Consider the following 19,444-nt stretch of genomic DNA (forward strand, 5'->3'; position numbering starts at 1 on the left):
AGCGTCGCAAACACGGCACCCCGCGTTTTAGGGGTTAACCCCTTAACTGCGGGGCGTCACTTTCGTGATGCTTGGGAGCAAGGGATCATACTGCAGGGTGTCACTTTTGTGATTCTGTGTTATTTTGAATTCGCCCGGGCTTTCAAGTGGTGGCTTGTATCATCTAGCAGTACTGCCAGTGTCCAACACTAGTCAGCACTCCTAATCTCATCTGTACTCCCATCCATTGTTGACAATTTAGCCATTTCTCCCCATTCTTGACTCCCCTACCTACCTCTCCTCCATTGCCCTCTCCTATCACCTGCCCGGCCGTGCTGCGCCAAGTAAATATTCCCTGGAATTTTCCACTGATTTCATCCATTGAAATAAGCCCTATGCCCTATTCTTATACCAAATAATATATACAAAAATGAAATAAGGTAAGTCATAGTGCCATACACCTGGAATTGGCTAATTATCACCTGACAACACCTCATGTGCACTCGTTCGCTAATTTCACCTGTTTATTTCCCCTTGAAATATGCCGTATAACCTATTCTCGTAATAAAAATATATATAAGAAAGGAAGGGAGAAGCCTAAGTGATATTTACATTCACCTGGAACTACTTAATTTATTATGTATTATCTAGTTTTCCTGCCAATCATTTCATAGCGTATATATTAGCAGCTGTCACCACACTGACATTGGCAGCATTGCACTCCCCCTAGGCCACCACACTGTATTCTGTTTACTGTCGTCTTTCAAGGTGAAAGCACGTCGGATTCGCGCCTGTCCAATTCAGCCGCATTTTAGCCCCATGCAAAGGGCTCTGTGACCTCTACCCCCTACTAAACCTCGTGTGGAAAGGGGTAAAGAGCTAAGTGACTGCTGTGGAATGTGAACTGGCTAATTTATCAATGAAAATGATGGACAATGACTACGATCTTTCTGGTGAGTAAAACAGTGCAACCGGAAATGTAAATAATGTGTAAATAATGTGTAAACAGCAAGTGAAAGCAATGAATGTAAATATAAGTGAACAGTGGAAAATAGTTTTATAAGTTACTGCAAGTGACAGTGCCTAACACAGTGTAAATAAAATAGAAATGCAAATAATGTAAATAAAATAGAGAATGTAAATAGAAAATATGTAAATGAGTAGTAATATAAGAATATGAGTATGTATACTAGGAGTAATGAAAGTGAAAGTTTCACTCTAGCATCTATGAATACTGTGAGTTATGAAAGTGAAAGTGACAGATTCGCTCTCAACGCTAGTATACAGGACGAGAAAGTGAATGCTACATATTTTACTAAAAGAGAAATTGAATGCCTACAGTGACAATAAACTACTATTACTGAAGGAAACTAATGGATAAAGACTGCAGATATATATAAGTGTTATATGGTAATAGAAATATAAAGTGAGTGTTTTTATGAATAATAAATGACAGAACACCAGCGGCGAACGAGCACAAGTGGGAAGGTCATACGCACTTGTAGTTTTCATTGCTTTCACAGTGTTTTTTTTTTTTAGTAAGGATTCCAAACTATTTGAAAATCATAGAATAGTGTTTCTAGTGATAATATCAGGCTGTGGTAATCATATTATGGGTTGTCGGGAAGTGTAAAGTGGAGACTTCGTTACCCAACTTCAGAGGTCTCCACAAGTCCTATGGTACCCGACGAAGGCTGAACAAACATCCCAGGAGAAAGCTGAAGGTTTGTGCCATATGCATATATAATTTTAATATTCTAGGACTAATAACTGATTTTTGGCAAATATTTTTAGAGTGTCTGTCGGAGCTCGAATATGCCCGCGAGACACGCAAGTCAAGCCAAAACAACCCCGCGGTTTAGGGGTTAATAATATATCTTGCAAATAACGTTTTACTATCAATTATGCTATTCCTGCTGGGTTTGTAGAGCCGTATGTAAGTATATATGCATATATGTAACAACAAACATAACATCCACAACCATTTCGGGCCCAGCAGCTGACACTTTACGTTTGGTTCAGACTGATAACCTGTGAATTGGTGTTTTCGAAAATTTTTTATTCCTGTGACAGAGGACAAAAACAAAATGTGGGTGCAGGGAGCAAGTTTACTCCGGTTTTGTCATGCATTTATTACCTCGCCTGGAAGGAGTCCGGCGAGGTATTCTTTTTGGTCGAATTTCTGTTTCTTTGTTCCTTTGTTTGATTACTAGCAACATTACTGAAAAACGGCTGAATGAAATGATAAGAAACTTTCAGGATATGTGGGCATTGGTCCTAAAAGAAAGTGATTAAGTTTTGAAGGCACTAGAGTGACCGTGAAAGGTGAAAACCAAGGTCACGGATTTTCAGAGGGCTATAACTTGAAACCAGTTGAAGACAGAGATATTTACCATTATCAACATAAGGAATTCCAATATGGGCTTACATTTGGCACCAAAACCTTTGACCTTGAGTGATCTTGAGAGGTCAAACTCAAGGTCATGGATAATAAGGGGGTCATAACTTGAAACTGGTTGCAGATAGATATTTACTATTATCAACATATGAGGCATTTTTTCCACCAGCCTCTCCCTCAAACACTATCCTATGACTGTACAAGGTCGCTTTGCTCAATTCCAATTAGTGCAGCAAGGGTGAAAGTCTGAAGTAAGAAGTGTGCCCCAAGCAACCTTGTTGACACTTGGTCTGGGATGTAGGTTCTGTTGTGCGCCACAAAGGGTAAACTCCATTCGTAAATCATCCCACAGCAGTGACCAGCCAGCCAAACAGAATGCGCTATGTCACCCACGCACGGCCAATTAGAGCAGCCGATTTTCTCAAGGGTGGTGCCTTACCTGCTCAGTCTAAGCATCACCTCTGCTGAGTGCAAAGCAACCCAGGGACTAATGCCTTGTCTCGGGTAGCACTTTGCACTTTACCGTTTTCTTCCATATTGCCCTTAAGAAACAACTTACCTTTATAATAGTACTGGACGAATATGATACTTTATTGGTGTGGCTAAGAAAAACAAAACAAAAATGGCTGCAAAATGCTCACAAAGTCCGGCAAGACTATCTATATACCTAGGCTGCTTCACCCAAGGAAAGGGACACTAGCGAAAAATACTTTTCCGATGATGTGATTTTAACAATGAAAATATTATTGTGCCAAATTTCTTAGATATTGCCCTTAAAATACTCACATTTATGTACCTTATGTCCAGATTTTAGACACTAAAATTAGAAAATAACATCTCTACAAATTTTTTTTTGTCACCAGATGTTAAAGGTGATTTGTGGAAAATTGTAAATGTGCCACTTTGTCCCTTATGGCGTGCAGGACCTCATATAGAAAGTTGCAGATGGGATTTTAATTGATACCATGACCTTTGACCTTGAGTGAAATTCAAAGGTCAAATGAAATAGCACAGATTTTCAGAGGGCTATAACTTGAAAACCATTGAAAATATAATAACTGCTTCCAGGTAAGGTTTGTTGTCCCTGGCACCACTTGTTACTCATTGTTCCGATGTACGTGCATCTGTGAGAAAGAAAACTTTGATTGATGTCCTCTGAGGAAGTACTTTAGCCACACTTGTCCTCCAACAAAGGTGGCAGCAAAGCCACCTTGTCCCAGGCCTAAACCTTTAAAGCCACTTTTTCCTTTCTACTGTACATTGTTAACTATATTAATAATGTTGAGTTTGTAGTGGACGTATGTATGTATGTATGTATGTTTGTATGCAAGTACAATATGTATGATGAAGCTTTGTACATTCAACCACTGGGGGTGCAGGTGCTGACATTTTAAGTATGGTCCAGTCTGATATTTTTTGAGAGGCTGTTTTGGTTGTTTGTGTGTTTTTTTTTTTTACTGCTTTGTTGTATATAATGTAGATGTTAGAGTGCTTAGACTTTGTGTGTGTGTGTGTGTCTGTGTGTGTGTGTGTGTGTGTGTGTGTGTGTGTGTGTGTGTGTGTGTGTGTGTGTGTGTGTGTGTGTGTGTGTTCTTACCTACCGAATTGTTCTTACTAATTGTAACTTTATAGTAATGAGTCAAGCTCGTACGATCTCGTGTACTAAACGATTTTTATCATACATATCCTTAAATTTATGAATAGTTTTGGCACATACTATCTCATTCGGTAGTGCATTCCACAGATTAATTGCTCTGTTTGTGAAACTGTATTTTCTTAATTCTTTATCAACTCCCTTTTTAAGCGTTTCTTTGCAGTGTTTTCTTGCTGATGCTTCCCCACAAGTTATATACTCATTTATGTGTATTTTCTCTTTCCATGTGATGCAATTATGTTACATAATCATGTCTCCTCTTTCCATTCTCTCTTGTAGTGTTGGTAGGTTCAGTTTTTCTAGTCTTTCTTCATAGCTTAGATCCCTTAAACTTGGTACCAACCTTATAGCAGTCCTATGTACTTTTTCAGAGCTATCTACTGTAGGCCTACAGTTTTTTTTTTTTTTTGGGGGGGATGTAGATTTCGGACTACTGATGCATACTCCAGGGTTGATCTGATGAATGATGTTCTAATCTTTCTCAGCATGTCTTCATTTATATATGTGAATGCTATTCTCATATTAGCAATCAGTGTATTCATGTTCCGTACCCTCTTATTGATGTGGTCAGCTGGAGATAGTCTGTTATTGATAATCACTCCCAGGTCCCTCTCCTTTTCTAATAGTGTAGGGTTGAACTTCCTAGCTTATAATTCCAGTATTTTTTTTTCCACTTTCACCAGCTTAATTACATGTCATTTGTCCACATTTAATTCCATTTGCCATCTATTGCTCCATTCATGAAGTTTATTTACCTCTTGTTGTAACTCTCTGCAAGAGTCTGTGTTTGTAATTCTCGTTTGTATTTTTGCATCATCAGCAAACATGTTTAGATAGCTTCCATTTCCAGTGTTCCTGTCAGTGTCATTTATATATACTAAAAACATAACTGGTGCCAGCACCGAGTCCTGTGGAATTCTTCTAGTTACTTCTCTCCATGATGTGTAATTTTCCCTTAGTACTGTTCTCATTTCCCTTTTTCTGATAAAATCTTGCAGCCAACAGTTCAGATTACCTTGGACTCCTCCGTGATGGTAGTTTCCATAAGTCTTTGGTGCAGCACTTTGTCAAATGCTTTTTTGAGATCTAAGCGCATGCTGTCTACCCATCCTACTCTCTTTTGTAGTGTTTCTGCAACTCTGTCATAGCGTAATAGATTAGTAACACATGATTTTTCCTGTTAAAAACCGAACTGTCTTTCTGTTATCATATTGTATTTCTCCAGACGTTTTACCGAAATTTTTCTTATCAACTTTTCTATTATTTTACCAACAATACTGGTCGGGGTTGCTGGCCATTAGTTGAGTGGATTTTGTCTATTTCCTTTCTCGAATAGGGGAACAGTGTTTGCTTTCTTCCAAATATCAGCTGGTTTACCTTGACTTAGTGATTCCTTGAATATCAAATATATTGGTCTGCTTAATTCCATACATTCATGTAGCACCGAACTTGAAATATCGTCAGGACCATTTGCTTTTCCAGTGTCTAATTTACTCAACTCTTCCTGTACCTCTTGTTCCGATACTTGTACTCGTATATCTGGTAATATGTGTGGGCATGCATGTTCCTTATTATCTCACTTGAAACTACTTTCTTCGACAGAAACTGATTGTAATTTTTTGTTAAGTACTTCACAAATATCTTCTTCTCGGATATAGGTTATCCGCTCATCCATGATGGACTGTATGTTATCTTTAGCTTGGTTTTGCTTCGGATGAAACTGTTAAACGGCTTTGGATGATCGCTACTTTTATTTATTGTCTTCCTCAAATTATCCTTGAGCTTCTTTCCTTATCCTTGTGTGATGATTTCTTGCCTTTTATAGCTGTTATATGCCCTCTCACTATTGTGTCTTCTGTATCTATTCCACAGCAATCTCTTTTCTCTTTTGATTTTTTACATTCTGTATTAAACCATTTATTTATCCTTGTTTCTGTGTTGTTGTGCTGAGGGATATAATTTTGTACTCCTGTTTCATAAAATTCAAAGAATTTTCTATATAAAACATTTATATCTTGTCCTCTAGGCTCCTTTCCCAAATCTGTTTCTACAAAGTACTTCTTAAGGACATGATAGTTCCACTTTTTGTAGTTTAGGCTCTTTTTATAATTTTCATTACTGCTAACTATATCATATGCAGTCCTGAAGTTTCAGTTTAATACTGTATGGTCGCTTTTGCCGAATGGAAGGTGATACATTATATTGTCGATATCATCTTGCCCAGTGAGTATAGGATCCAATAATGATGGATCTTCTGGTTGTTTATTTCTGGTGTTTTCCTTTACATGTTGTGTCAGGAAAAACTCCTATACATGACCCAGAAGCCTTTGATCCCAACAGCTTTCATAGCTTCATAAATCTAGAGTGTTCAAATTTATCATTGTATTGAAATCTCCAGTTAATATAATTCTTTAAGATTTCTCTTCCTTTCTATGTAGTAATGCTCTTAAACTCTGAATTGTACTTTTTGCCAGGTCTTCATATGTGCATCTTTCTCGAGTGTTTGTTTTTGGGGGCATGTATAGATTTGCCACCATCATTTGCCCTTCAGAGGTGTTGGTCTCTATACCGCAATTAATTCTACTTGTGAGGGTATAACAAGTTCTATCTCAGAGACTTGCAGATTCTTCTTTCTTAATATCATAACTCCTCCTCCTAATTTCAAATTTCTAACTCTTTGCCATACATTGTATTCCACAAAGTTTAAGGTGTCGTTTGATATCCTTTGGATTAATTTTGTTTCAGTTAGGCAAATAATATGAGGTTCTGTTTCTTTAGTATAATCTTTATCTCTGATAATTTGGATATCATTCCATCTACATTTGAGTACATCATCTTAATCATGTTGTGAATATAATTGACACTCTTTTAATGTGCTACTTTAATTTTTTTTAGTCCTTGTTTATGTACCACTTTCTTACTTGTAACCCAACTACTTTGTAAAAAGAAATTACTCAACTCTTCTCCTGATCTTTCATTTTTTCTTTTTCTTTTTCTTTTTTTTTTTTTTTTTTTTTTTTTTTTTTTTTTTTTGCTTCATCTCTTTTCTCGTTTAGCGACCCCGATTCCTCCTGAGTTAGGCATCATTATATCCATTCCTTTTATAATTCCTCTCTTTCCATGAGTTTGGTATCATTTCTTAATATTTCCTGTACAGTGTTCACACTTCGGACGGTTACTTTTAAGGGCCTTGACTTGTATCTCTCATATTTCTCTAGCCTTTTATGTTCTTCGATATCTTTAGCACAGATGCCCTTTGATACTTCCTTTAATATGTTTATTATATTATATTTACCATCTCCTTTTTGTCTCCTCTTCTGTTTCTTAGTTCTTCGTCTATTCGCATGATTACTATAGATTTATTTATTTCTGCTGATTCCTTGACCAGTTTTTTTAAAAATGATTTTATTCACTTCCTGTCTTATATTTTTTTCTTCGACTTTTGTTTCTATATCTTTTTTTACTTTCGGTATTTCAGCTTATGTAATTTGTACTTCATCTTTGCAATTTCTCATCATATCATTCTCCTAGGTTAGCTTCTCTTCAGTATCACTGCTTTGGTCTATCAGACTGCGTGCTTGCCTAATTGTCTCTGTATCATTTCTGAACTCCTCCATCTTTCTCTTATGGTTGACAATTGAACTCGCCATTTCACTGCTCCTGTTTCCTAGCGAATCTACCTCAATTGACGGCTCATCTAATGTGTTTTTCTGTTTTGTTCCTTTACTAATTCTTCATTTCATTCACTGTGCTTGGGTAATTGCTTTTTAATTGCCTCTATTTCCATTTGAAAAGTTTTCTTTTGTTTATGAACCTTCTCTAGTAGTTCATAAGTTCCCATTTCAACCAGATCTGAGTGGAAGTCATCATTCTGTTATCTACTTTTTTACCTTCTCTTACCATCTTATAGAGCCACACTTCAAAAGTAAACCATCTTACAGAACGATTATCTCTACTAACAGCCCGGCATATCTGTCTGTCATGTGCACCCACCCTGGTTGTTATGTCTGGCAACTTAGCTTACTGTATCTCAGCAAATTCCTTAGACACTGATTTTTGTTGTTTACTTTCTTTAGACTACACTTTTTTATATTACTAGCTCTACTATGTTGAATCATCACTTAATTTAGCCAAATACCGAGCTTGACTCATTTAAATAGATACAACTTAGGTATGCCCAGACTGGAGCGAGCTGCTATGCTTCCGACCACTCCTACTACTCTCTCTCTCTCTCTCTTGTGTGTGTGTGTGTGTGTGTGTGTGTGTGTGTGTGTGTGTGTCAGGGGGGTAGTTTATGTACCATGTAAGTTTATTCTTAATACTATATTAATAAAAATCGTGTGTGTGTGTGTGTGTGTGTGTGTGTGTGTGTGTGTGTGTGTGTGTGTGTGTGTGTGTGTGTGTGTGTGTGTGTGTGTGTGAGAGAGAGAGAGAGAGAGAGAGAGAGAGAGAGAGGGGTAGTTTATTTACCATGTAAGTTTATTTTTAATGCTATATTAATAAAAACTGTTTAGTTAACCACTACTCCAGAGTTTGATGGAAGAAATAAAAAGGTATTATATTTAAGGAAAAATTTTCCTTCACATCACGCCTACAGATGCATCCACACCAGCTCAAAAAGAGTTACCTTCACACAGCCACATCCACACATACACAAAGTGAAAAAAAAACTATCAAAATTTACACACACACACACACACACACACACACACACACACACACACACACACACACACACACACACACACACACCCACTTGCGTCATCACGGGCAATAAAGCTAAGTGAAATTGATGGCTGAATACTTGTAATATTTGTGCTACACAACAATTATGGCACACAAAGCAACCCTGGCCAAAACTGCAGTCCAGCATACCGAGATTGAACTGATATGTTACCAGAGGTGTTTAGTTCTGGTGTTGCTGGTGAAGGGCTTGCGTGGTTTGGGACACTTTCATTGTTAATATATATAAGGAAGACGACTTTTTCATTTGATCCTCAGTACTATTAAGAGGTGATTTTGTCCAACTTTTAGTGAAAGGGTTAATGAATACATTTTAGGGACAGGTAGCCCTGTGGCAAAGTTGTCAGATATGACCTGTACCAAGTGTTACAGATTTAGGGTTTGGGAAGAATGCATTTAAATGCAGTAAAGACTTGTTAACAGAGAAGTTGGGTATACGTAGGAGTGGAAACAACAAAGGATGGCGAATATTTTGAGGCAAAGGTGAGATTGCTTCAAGGATGTGATATGTATACTTGACATTTCATTTGTTCATGGACGGACTGCTGTGACAGGTAGATGCTAGAGTGTTAGGAAGAAAAGAAAGTTTAAGACATGCAGGGAAAGGAACGCAAGGAAGGAAAAGGCATTTGTTGTTTGCAAATGGTATAGCATTCCTTGCACACGAGACAATAAACTCTAGAATAAACTCTGAGCTTCGATGAGTTCGTGGGACAGGAAATTTAAAATGAGTGGGCAAAGAAGCAAAATCACAAGATGTAGCAGTGAGACAGGAGACAAGGAAGTGAAGCGGTCTGAACTGTGAAAGTTTGGGGCAGTGTTTTTGGTAAATTGGGTGTACGTAGCAACATATGGGACTAACTGACATGAATTAAGTTAAAGAATTGGAGAAAGGGTAAAGTGTTTTGATTATTAATGTGTGTGTGATTAGCATCAGTTACAGAGTGCAGTGCTCCCGAGGGTAATGGCAAGCTGAAGATAGAGCTGAGATCCCATTTTAACTGCCTTCAGGACCTCAGCTCCTGACCATTTCCCTTTTCTGACTTTTTTCATTCCTTCGGTAACACATCGAGGACACCAGCATTCTTTCCTAAACACTTTCCTTTTATTGTCTTCACCAAGCTACATGCATATTATTTATAACACTTTCTTTTTGGAAATTTTCAAATTGGTGTCTGTACATCTAGCCATGGAGTCCCCAGAGGGAGATTATAAATGCCCCCACCATCATATCTTCTGGTATGACCAGGCATCTCGAAATGAGTGGAACTTGAATTTGGCACTCTGTTATTTTGTTTTTGTTTTTGTCTTGAAGCAAGCAATTTGCAGACCCCTGGCCTTTGGTTCCTTCTCCCTTGCATTAAAAAAAAAAAAGCCATCACCTGGTTAGGGTAAACAGCCATCACCTGGTTCAGTTAAATACAGCCATCACTTGTCTCTACATCGAGTGGCAAGCCAAATGATTTCCTGTAAACCAGGAAAGCATTTATAGCACTGAGTAGTAACCATATAACCAACCAACACATGTTCCCTACGTAACAACAAGTGGGTTGGTGGAGGGTTAGTGCCCCTTCCCGGAAAACAACTAACTAAAAATGTGAACAAGAAGCCTCGGACCAGGACTGACCAAAAGGTGACGACTAAGGACCGGACAAGCAAGGGATACAAATGATGAGGTGAAAGAAAGGGAGATTGTCCAGGTGCTTGAGGGTGTGAAAGTGGATGTATGTGGATTAACTGAAACTAAATACTGAGGTGAGAGTGTGACAGAATGAGGGTATGGATGGGGTATATGTGCGGGAGTAGGTGAGAATCAGAGGGCAAAAGAAGGAGTGTGTATTGTACAGATGGAAGGAGAATATAAGAGAGTATGGATCAGTTGGCTCAAGGATTGGGTGGGTAAGATTGAAAGCTGGACTACAAATGTGGGCAATTGTGTCTGTGTATGTGCCAATGCCAGATCGTGCAAGCAGAGTGAGAGAAGACTTCTGGACAAAGGTGGAAGTGTGCATGGAAAAGTTTGAAAGGAATGAGAGTGTTTTTGATTGGAGATATGCATCGAACAGTAGGGAATGTGAAGGTGGATGGAGTAGTTGGTGAGTGAGGTGTACCTCCTGAGACAGATGAGAATGGCAGTGGTTTAGTGGACATTTGTGCCGGGAGGGGGTTGGTGATAGCTAATACTCTTTTCAGGAACAAAATCATCCATAGGTATACATGGCGAGTGTTGAGAAGGGTGGGTGGTGAACTGAATGAAAGGAAGCCAATGACTGATTATATGTGTGTGGATGAAAGGATGAAAAGGTGTGTAATGAGTGCAAGAGCATATAGAGGCTGGGGGAGTGGACTTTCTGACCACCACTTGGTGGTGGTCAGAATCAAAGTCCAAATGAAATGGAGAAATAGAAGAAGGGAAGGACGGGAGGAATTACTTCATACAAGGAGGGTGGAAAGGTTACAAGAGGATGAGAAAATGGCAGAGTATAAGAGATAATTGGAGGAGGAATTGGATAAATATGTATTGAAGCAGACAGGGGACGTGGAAGATGTGTGCAAGATATTCACAAAAGAAATCTGTGCATCATGTGAGGTGGTGTGTGGGGTGAAGAGAAGATGAAAGGGAATGTAGGGAACAGCATGGTGAAATGAGGAGGTGAGAGAGGCTGTGGCACAAAAGAAGAAAGCATATAGTGAGTGGATGAGAAACAGAGGCGTGGAAGAAGCTGAGAGACAGAAGAGAGAGAGTTATATGTAGAGAGGAAGAGAGAGGTGAAAAGATTAGTAAAAGAGAGTAATAAGGGAGTGGATGAGGAATTTGGAAGGAATTTGAGTGTAAAGTGCAGGAAATGTAACGAGAGTTAGACAGGGTGCCAAAGAAGTTAATTGGGGAGTGCAATGTAAAAATGGTAGATTATTAGTGGTGAAGGGAGAAAAAGTGAGCAGATGGAGAGAACACTTTAAAGATATGTTGAACACAGAGAATGAAAGTAATGCAAGTATAAGTGGCTGGGGAATGGCTGGGAGAAGGAGAGATGTAAGATGAGATGAAGAAATCAGGAGGATGGAAGTTGTGGAAGCAATCAAGAAAGTCTAAATGGGGAAAGCCCCAGGAATTGATGGAGTGTGTAGTGAAATGCTGAAGCATGGGGGAGAGATAATAGTAGAATGGATGTGGAAGATGTGCAGATTAGCCTGGGAGGAAGGTAGAGTCCCGGAGGATTGGAAGTCAGGTTATAATTTTTCTTTTGTACAAAGGAAAAGGGGAAAAAGAAGTGTGTGGTAATCATTGGGGCATTTGTCTTCTTAGGGTAATAGGAAAAGTGTATGGTAGGATACTTACTGACAGAGTTAGGGAAATAGCAGAAGGAATCAGTTGGAGAAGAACAGGGAGGTTTAAGGAAGGAAAGAGGTTGTGTAGATCAGATATTCATTCCTAGACTTTAATGGAAAAGTTTCTAGAGGAGGGAAAGAAGTTGTATGCGGCCTTCATGGATTTGGTGAAAGCATATGACAGGGTGGATAGACAAGGACTGTGGAAAGTATTAAGAATATGTGGAGTAGATGGGAAGTTGTTGAAGGCAGTGAAGAGTATATTTGAGGGTGCAAGACTGCAGTGCGTGTGGATGGTGAACTGAGTGAATTTTTCTATTTGAAGGTTGGATTGAAACAAGGATGTCATGTCCATGGTTGTTCAATCTGTATATGGATGGGGTTATATAAGAAATACTAAGTAGGGCAGCGGATGTTGGAGCGGCCCTGGTGAGAGAGGGCAGTGTTTGGAAACTCCCTGTACTGTTGTATGCAGATAATACTGTGTTGTTAAGTGAAGACGAAGGGAAGCTGCATGGCTTTGTGAATGAGTTTGAGAGATTGTGTAAGAAACGGAATCTAAAGGTGAATGTAGGGAGGAGTAAAGTTATGGTCTTCGAGAGTAGTGAAGTCAGTGAATGTAAAGTGAGGTTGAATGAGGAGGAAATGGAAAATGTGAGTGCATTTAAGTACTTGGGTAGTGTGATGAGTAAGGATGAAAGTTTAGAGGGTGAAGTGCTTGACAGGGTACAACAGGGAAGAAAAGTTGCTGGTTCCCTGAAAGCAATGCTAAGAAACAGGGAAGTCAGCATGAAAGTGAAAAAGCTACTACATGACACTACTGTGATACCAACTCTAAAGTATCGAAGTGAAGCTTGGACTTTGTTGGAGGGACAGAAGTCAAGAGTGAGAACAGTGGAAATGAGTTATTTGAGAGTAGCATGTGGAGTCACATGCAGAGACGGACTGACGCATGAGGAAATGAAGGAGCACTGTGGAGTGGATATGGATGTGATAGGAAGCGTTAGGAAAAAAACACATTGAGGTGGTTTGCCTATGTGGAGAGGATCAAGAGTGAGAGACTCACTAGGAGAGTGTATATGAGTGAGGTGGAGGGGTGGAGAGGGAGGGGGAGGCCAAGGATGGGATAGAGGGATGGAGTGGAGAGGTATATGAGAGAGGGAGGTGTGAGCTGGGAGCAGGGCAATGAAATGGAGGGAGACAGGGTGACATGGAGGCAATTTTTTTGTAGCCACCCCATACGGGATTAAGGCGTCTGGCAATAGATAGGTACATAGACCTGGTTGAAGTAAACGCAGCCGCCACCTGGTGGGTACATAAAATAATCACCTGGTTCATGTAAACACAATCATCATACCATTCCGATAAATACTGTGACATGGTTAAAGTAAAAAACGCTCACCTGGATCCGAGAGCACTGCCCATTACCAGGTCAGGGTCTGTCCCATCATAACCTGTTCCGATAACCTCGAAGCAGTTCATTATACTTATGATGCTTCGGACACGGAAGTTATTAGAGTATGTGATGTTGAGAAGTAAGAGCAAAAACAAGGTCGTAATAAGGTAATCACAAATAACATTACGTGCATGTTTGTACTGATTTAAGGGGAAATGAGGACATCGTATTAAGTTTGTATTTGAGAAGATTCATGTAAAAGGATTCCATTGTTATCATATTATCACTTAAACATTATTCAGTTATTCAGGGAAAGTAAGGAGATCGTGTTTAGTTACTTTAAAAAGAATTTACGTAAAGGGATTTCAGTGTTCTCAAACTCCCACCAGAGTAACTATCAATATTGGTAAACTTATAACTGCTGACATAATACACAGCTGCAAATGATTTGCATCACTCCTGACTTCCAAAATCGTTCAACTTAATGATCGTTCATTTAATTTATATGTATGAGGATGTCAGCTTGGCGATAGGCTGGAGGAGAAGACTGGATTTTAACAAAAGTGGCGAAGGGTTCTACATTAGTAGAAAAAACAGCTACAGAGCCTTCAGAATAGAAAAGAGGATGGAACGAAGTGAAGTTACTGTAAAAAGGTTTGTCAAGTTGCCAGAAGGAGCAGGGGAATTATAGTCAGAGAGTGTAGAGTACTGGAAAAAATCAAAATATTAAAAGTAAGACCATCCGCCCCTCTCCCAGTGATGACTCAACAAGTTGCCTGGGAGCACTGTGTGACATACTTCTTCATTTCTGCAACATTCACAGCCTTTCCTCTAAATTCCTCTATTTTAAGCACCACCTCTCTTCCTCTAAACCTCACCTTCTTAACTGAGACTCAGCTGTCTGAGTCAGCTGATAGCAAACCCTTCTCTGTATCCTTCTACATTCTCTACATTAAATTTAGAGCCAAAAGTCCATGTACGCAACGACCTATCTTCCTCTCGTGTTCCTGAACTTGATTCATCTGAATTCTTTACTCTCTGGCTTCGGCTTTCCTGCCATTCTCTGACTAAATATATTGTGCTGTTTATTATCTCCTAATTCTGCTATGAAAAATTCTTCGACTATCTTACTTCTACGATGGAACACATCCTATCCGTTTCTCATTTCTCAGAAATATCCATTCTAGGAGATTTCAGTGTTCGCCACCACCTTTAGCTCTCCTCTCCTTTCACTGATCCACCTGGCGAACAAGCCTACATCTTTTCTATCCTCTGTGACCTAGAGCAGCCCGTACAGCACCCTCCCTGTATCCCTGACTGCTTTGGGGATAGCTCCAACGTATTTGACCTCTTCGTTACATCTAATCCTTCTGCTAACGCTGTTAATCTTTCCTCTCTGTTGGTCTCCTCTGATCACAACCTTATTACTTTAACCTGTCCTAACACTCCAGTACGGCCTGTGGACCCTCCAAAGAAGTGTCGGTTGTGGCACTTTGGAGCTGCTGATTGGAATGCCTTCAGGCAGTAGTTCATTGATTTTCCTTTGAATGATTATTGCTTCCATGGCAGAGAGCCATCTGAATGTGCCTTGCTCATTATGCAAGTTATTTTCTCTCGCATGAAGGCATATATTCCTTTCTCATATCCTTTGACTAATGTAAAAAAAAGCCTTAGTTTCTTCACGCTTGTTCTAATGCTGTTCACAACAAGAAGAGGGTCTATAAAAGGTACTGGAGCCAACCCACCCTTGAACCACATCCTTTTCATGTTTCTGTCCGGAATCATGCTAAGTCTGTTCTTTGCTCTGCTAAAAATAATTTCATCTGTACTAAATGTTCTCAACTCTCCAATTCGAATTCTTCCCACTCCTTTTGGTACCTTGCCTTAAACCTTTCTAACAACTTTACCTCAGCATCCATCCCTCCTCTTTTCTACTCTGATGGCTCCGTAGCAATTCATTCTACTGATAAAGTAGATGTCCTTGCTCTGACGTTCTCCACCAATCCCACCTCAAATGATTCCGGTGCAGGCCCTCCATCTCTTCCCCCCTCTGACTTCCTAATGACTGACATTAAAATTTCTTCAACTGATGTATTTTCTGCCATCACTGACCTCAATACTAATAATGCATATGGGCCTGATGGGGTCCCTCCTGGTATCGTCAAGAATCGTGGTTCTGTGCTGACACCCTACCAGGGTAAACTCTTTCCTTCTTGCTGGAAGTTTGCTGTCTTTCAGCCTGTTCCAAAGAAGGCTGATCATTTGCAACCCTCTAACTCTCGCCCAGTTGCTTTAACATCCTGCGTCTCAAAAGTTTTCGAGTCAATTCTTAATAGAAAAATTTTAAAGCATCTTTCGTATCACAACCTACTTTCTGATCGTCAGTATGGATTTCATCAAGGATGCTCCACTGGCAATCTTCTCACCTACCTTTCAGACTCCTGGTCATCCTCCTTTCACGACTTTAGCGAAAGCTTTGCCATTGCACTTGACATCTCAGAGTCTTTCGATCGAGTCTGGCATAAATCTTTAATTTCCAAACTGCCTTCTTACGGTTTCTATCCTTCTATATATGCCTTCATCTATAGCTTCCTTTCTGGTCGTTCTATAGCTGCTGTTATAGACGGTCATCGTTCTTCTCCTAGATCTATCAACAGTGGTGTTCCTCAGGGCTCTGTCCTATCACCAACTCTCTTCCCTTTATTCATCAATGACCTTATAAGGTGTACATTTAAACCTATCCACTCAAATGCTGATGATTCTGCCCTTCACCTTTCCATTCAGTTCCCGCAACGTCCATCTCAGTGGTTACTTCAACAAAACAAGGATAAGGCTATGGCACACGTAATGTCTGGCTTAGCTCGTATCTCTGACTGGGGTAAAAATAATCTTGTTTTTAATGCATCAAAGACTCAGTTCTTACTCCTATCAACCCGACAATATCTTTCACAGGAGTACCTAATAATGTTTAATAAAATCCAGCTCAATCGTGCATCATCCTAACACATACATGGGGTTTCATTTTCACAGGTTTTAACTTGAAAAGATTACATTGCATCTCTTGTAAAATCTGCTTCAAGAGATATGTGTGCTAAGCCGACTCTGTACCTTCTTTGCCCCTGCACAGTTGTTGACTTTATACACAGGTTCTATTCGCCTCTGTGTAGAGTACAACTCTCATGTGTGGGTAGGCTCCCCACACACAGCTCTTCTCAGCAACGTGGAATTTAAGGCGTTTCATCTCATTAACTCTCCTCCTCTTACTGGCTCCCCTCAACTTCTGTCTTCGCCGCACTGTTACATCTTTATCTCTTTTCTATAGCTTCTTCAATGGTCACTGTTCCTCTGAACTGTCTGCTTGCATCCCTCCACCTCTACAATGGGACCGCACCTCCCTTCTAACAGCAAATATCATCCCTTTTCTGTCCAACTCTTTAATGCAAGAGTAAACCGTTATTCCCAGTCCTTCATTCATGCAACAGGTCAGCTTTGGAACTGTCTCCCTCTGTCTGTATTTCTTACTTACTATGATCTACAGTCTTCCAAACGCAGTGTGTTCAGGTATCTCGAAATGAACGGATCTTGAAATAGGCTCTCTGTTGATTTTTTTTTTTCCTTGAAAGGAATGGTTTGTGGGCTCCTAACCTTTGGTTCCTTCTTCCTTGCATAATAAAAAAAAGACAAAGAACAGACCTAGCATTATCTATCTATCTACTGCCAGATGCCTTAATCCAAAATGGGGTGGCCACAAACAAACTGACTCCATGTAGCCCTGTCCCCCACCATTTCACTGCCCTGGTCCCAGCTCACACCCCTCTCTCGCATATACCTCTCCACTACATCCCTCCAACTCATCCTTGGCCTTCCTCTCCCTCTCCCGCATACACCTCACTCACATACACTCTGCACGTCAGCCTCTCACTCTCCATCCTCTCCACATGGTCAAACCACCTCAGTGTGTTTCTCCTAACGCTTCCTATCACGTCCACATCCACACCACAACGCACCTTCACATCCTCATTTGTCAGTCTGTCTCTCCAGGTGACTCCAAAGGCTCCTCTCAAATAACTCATTTCCACTGTTCTCTTGACTTCTGACCCTCCAGCAAGGACCAAGCTTCACTTCCATACATTAGAGTTGGTATCACAATACTGTAATTTAGTAACTTATTCACTCCCATGCTCACATCCCTGTTTCCTATCACTGCTTTCAAGGAACCAGCAACCTGTCTTCCTTGTTGTACCCTTTCAAGCACTTCACCCCCCAAACTCCCATCCTTACCTATCACACTATCCAAGTTCAGTCGTTACTCGTTATACGTTGAACCAGTATACGATAATTTGCTACAGTGATAACAAAAAAAGCTACATCCCAAAACCCAATTTACAATTAATTTCCTGCTATAATGATATTGCCATAGGAAAAGTTCGTATGAAGCACCAGGCGGACGCAAGGCGACCCCGGAGTGCAGATCACTGTTTTGGTTCAGTTGCAGAGTGCCACCACCCCTTCAAAGCCCTGTCTTTTCCACTCTTTCACGTGTGCCCCCCTGCTATCGTCACCTCTCACCCCTCCCAGCCTCTGGGAGGGGACGACTTGGTTATGACTAGGACCAACACAGGAAGTGATTAAGGTGGGTTGTCATTTTTGTTTCAGTTTTGGGAAGGTGACTTTGGGAAGTTGAGTTGACGTAATCCCCCTTTTATAATGTATTTCAATCTCCCGATTTACAATAAACTTGTTATACATTAAGGTATGACCTGACGTAACCCCATCGTATTACGAATAGTGACTGTACTTAAATGCACTCACCTTTTCCATTTCCTCCACATCCAGCCTCACTGTACATTCACTGACTTCACTTCTCTTGAAGACCATAACTTTACGCTTCCCTACATTCACCTTTAGATTCCGTTTCTTACACACTCTTCCAGACTCATTCACCAAGCCCTGCAACTCCCTTTCATTTTCATTTAACAACACATTATCATCTGCAAACAACAGTACAGGGAGTTTCCAAACACTACCCCCTCTCATTAGGGCCACTCCGACAACCACTGCCCTACCTTGTATCTCTTTTATAACCCAATCCATATACAGATTGAACAATCATGGAGACATGACACATCCCTGTTTCAATCCAACCTGCAAGTGGAGAAATTCGCTCAGTTCACTATCCACACGCACTGCAGCCTTAGCAGCCTCAAATATACTCTTCACAGCATTCAACAACTTCCCATCTACTCCATATGCACTTAATACTTTCCATAATCCTTGTCTATCCACCCTGCCACATGCTTTCTCCAAATCCATGAAAGCCGCATACAACTTCTTTCCCTTTTCTACAAATTATTCCACAAAAGATCTAAGAATGAATATCTGAACTGCACAATCTCTTCCCTTCCTAAAACCTCCCTGTTCTTCTCCAAATAATTCCTCTATTATTTCCCTAACTCTGTCAGTAAGTATCCTACCATATACTTTTCCTATTACACTAAGAAGATAAATGCCCCTAAGATTACCACACACTTCTTTTTACCCTTTTCCTTTGTACAAGGGAATAATTATACCTGACTTCCAATCCTCCGTGACTCTACGTTCCTCCCATGCCAATCTGCACATCTTCCACATCCATTCTACTACTGTCTCTCCCCCATGCTTCAGCGTTTCACCACACATTCCATCAATTCCTGGAGCTTTCCCCATTTAGACTTTCTTCATTGCTTTCACACCTTCCATCTTACTGATTTCTTCCTCTCTTCTCACATCCCTCCTTCTCCCAGCCATTCCCCAGCCACTTATACTTGCATTACTTTCATTCTCTGTGTTCAACATTTCCTTAAAGTGTTCTCTCCATCTGCTCACTTTTTCTTCCTTCTCCACTAATAATCTACCATTTTTATCTTTCACTCCCAGACTAACTTCATTGCCACCCTGTCTAACT

Source organism: Coenobita brevimanus, chromosome 4 (genome assembly GCF_032717465.1).
Source record: "Coenobita brevimanus isolate Jiangsu-jjx chromosome 4, ASM3271746v2, whole genome shotgun sequence".
Lineage (NCBI taxonomy): Eukaryota > Metazoa > Arthropoda > Malacostraca > Decapoda > Coenobitidae > Coenobita > Coenobita brevimanus.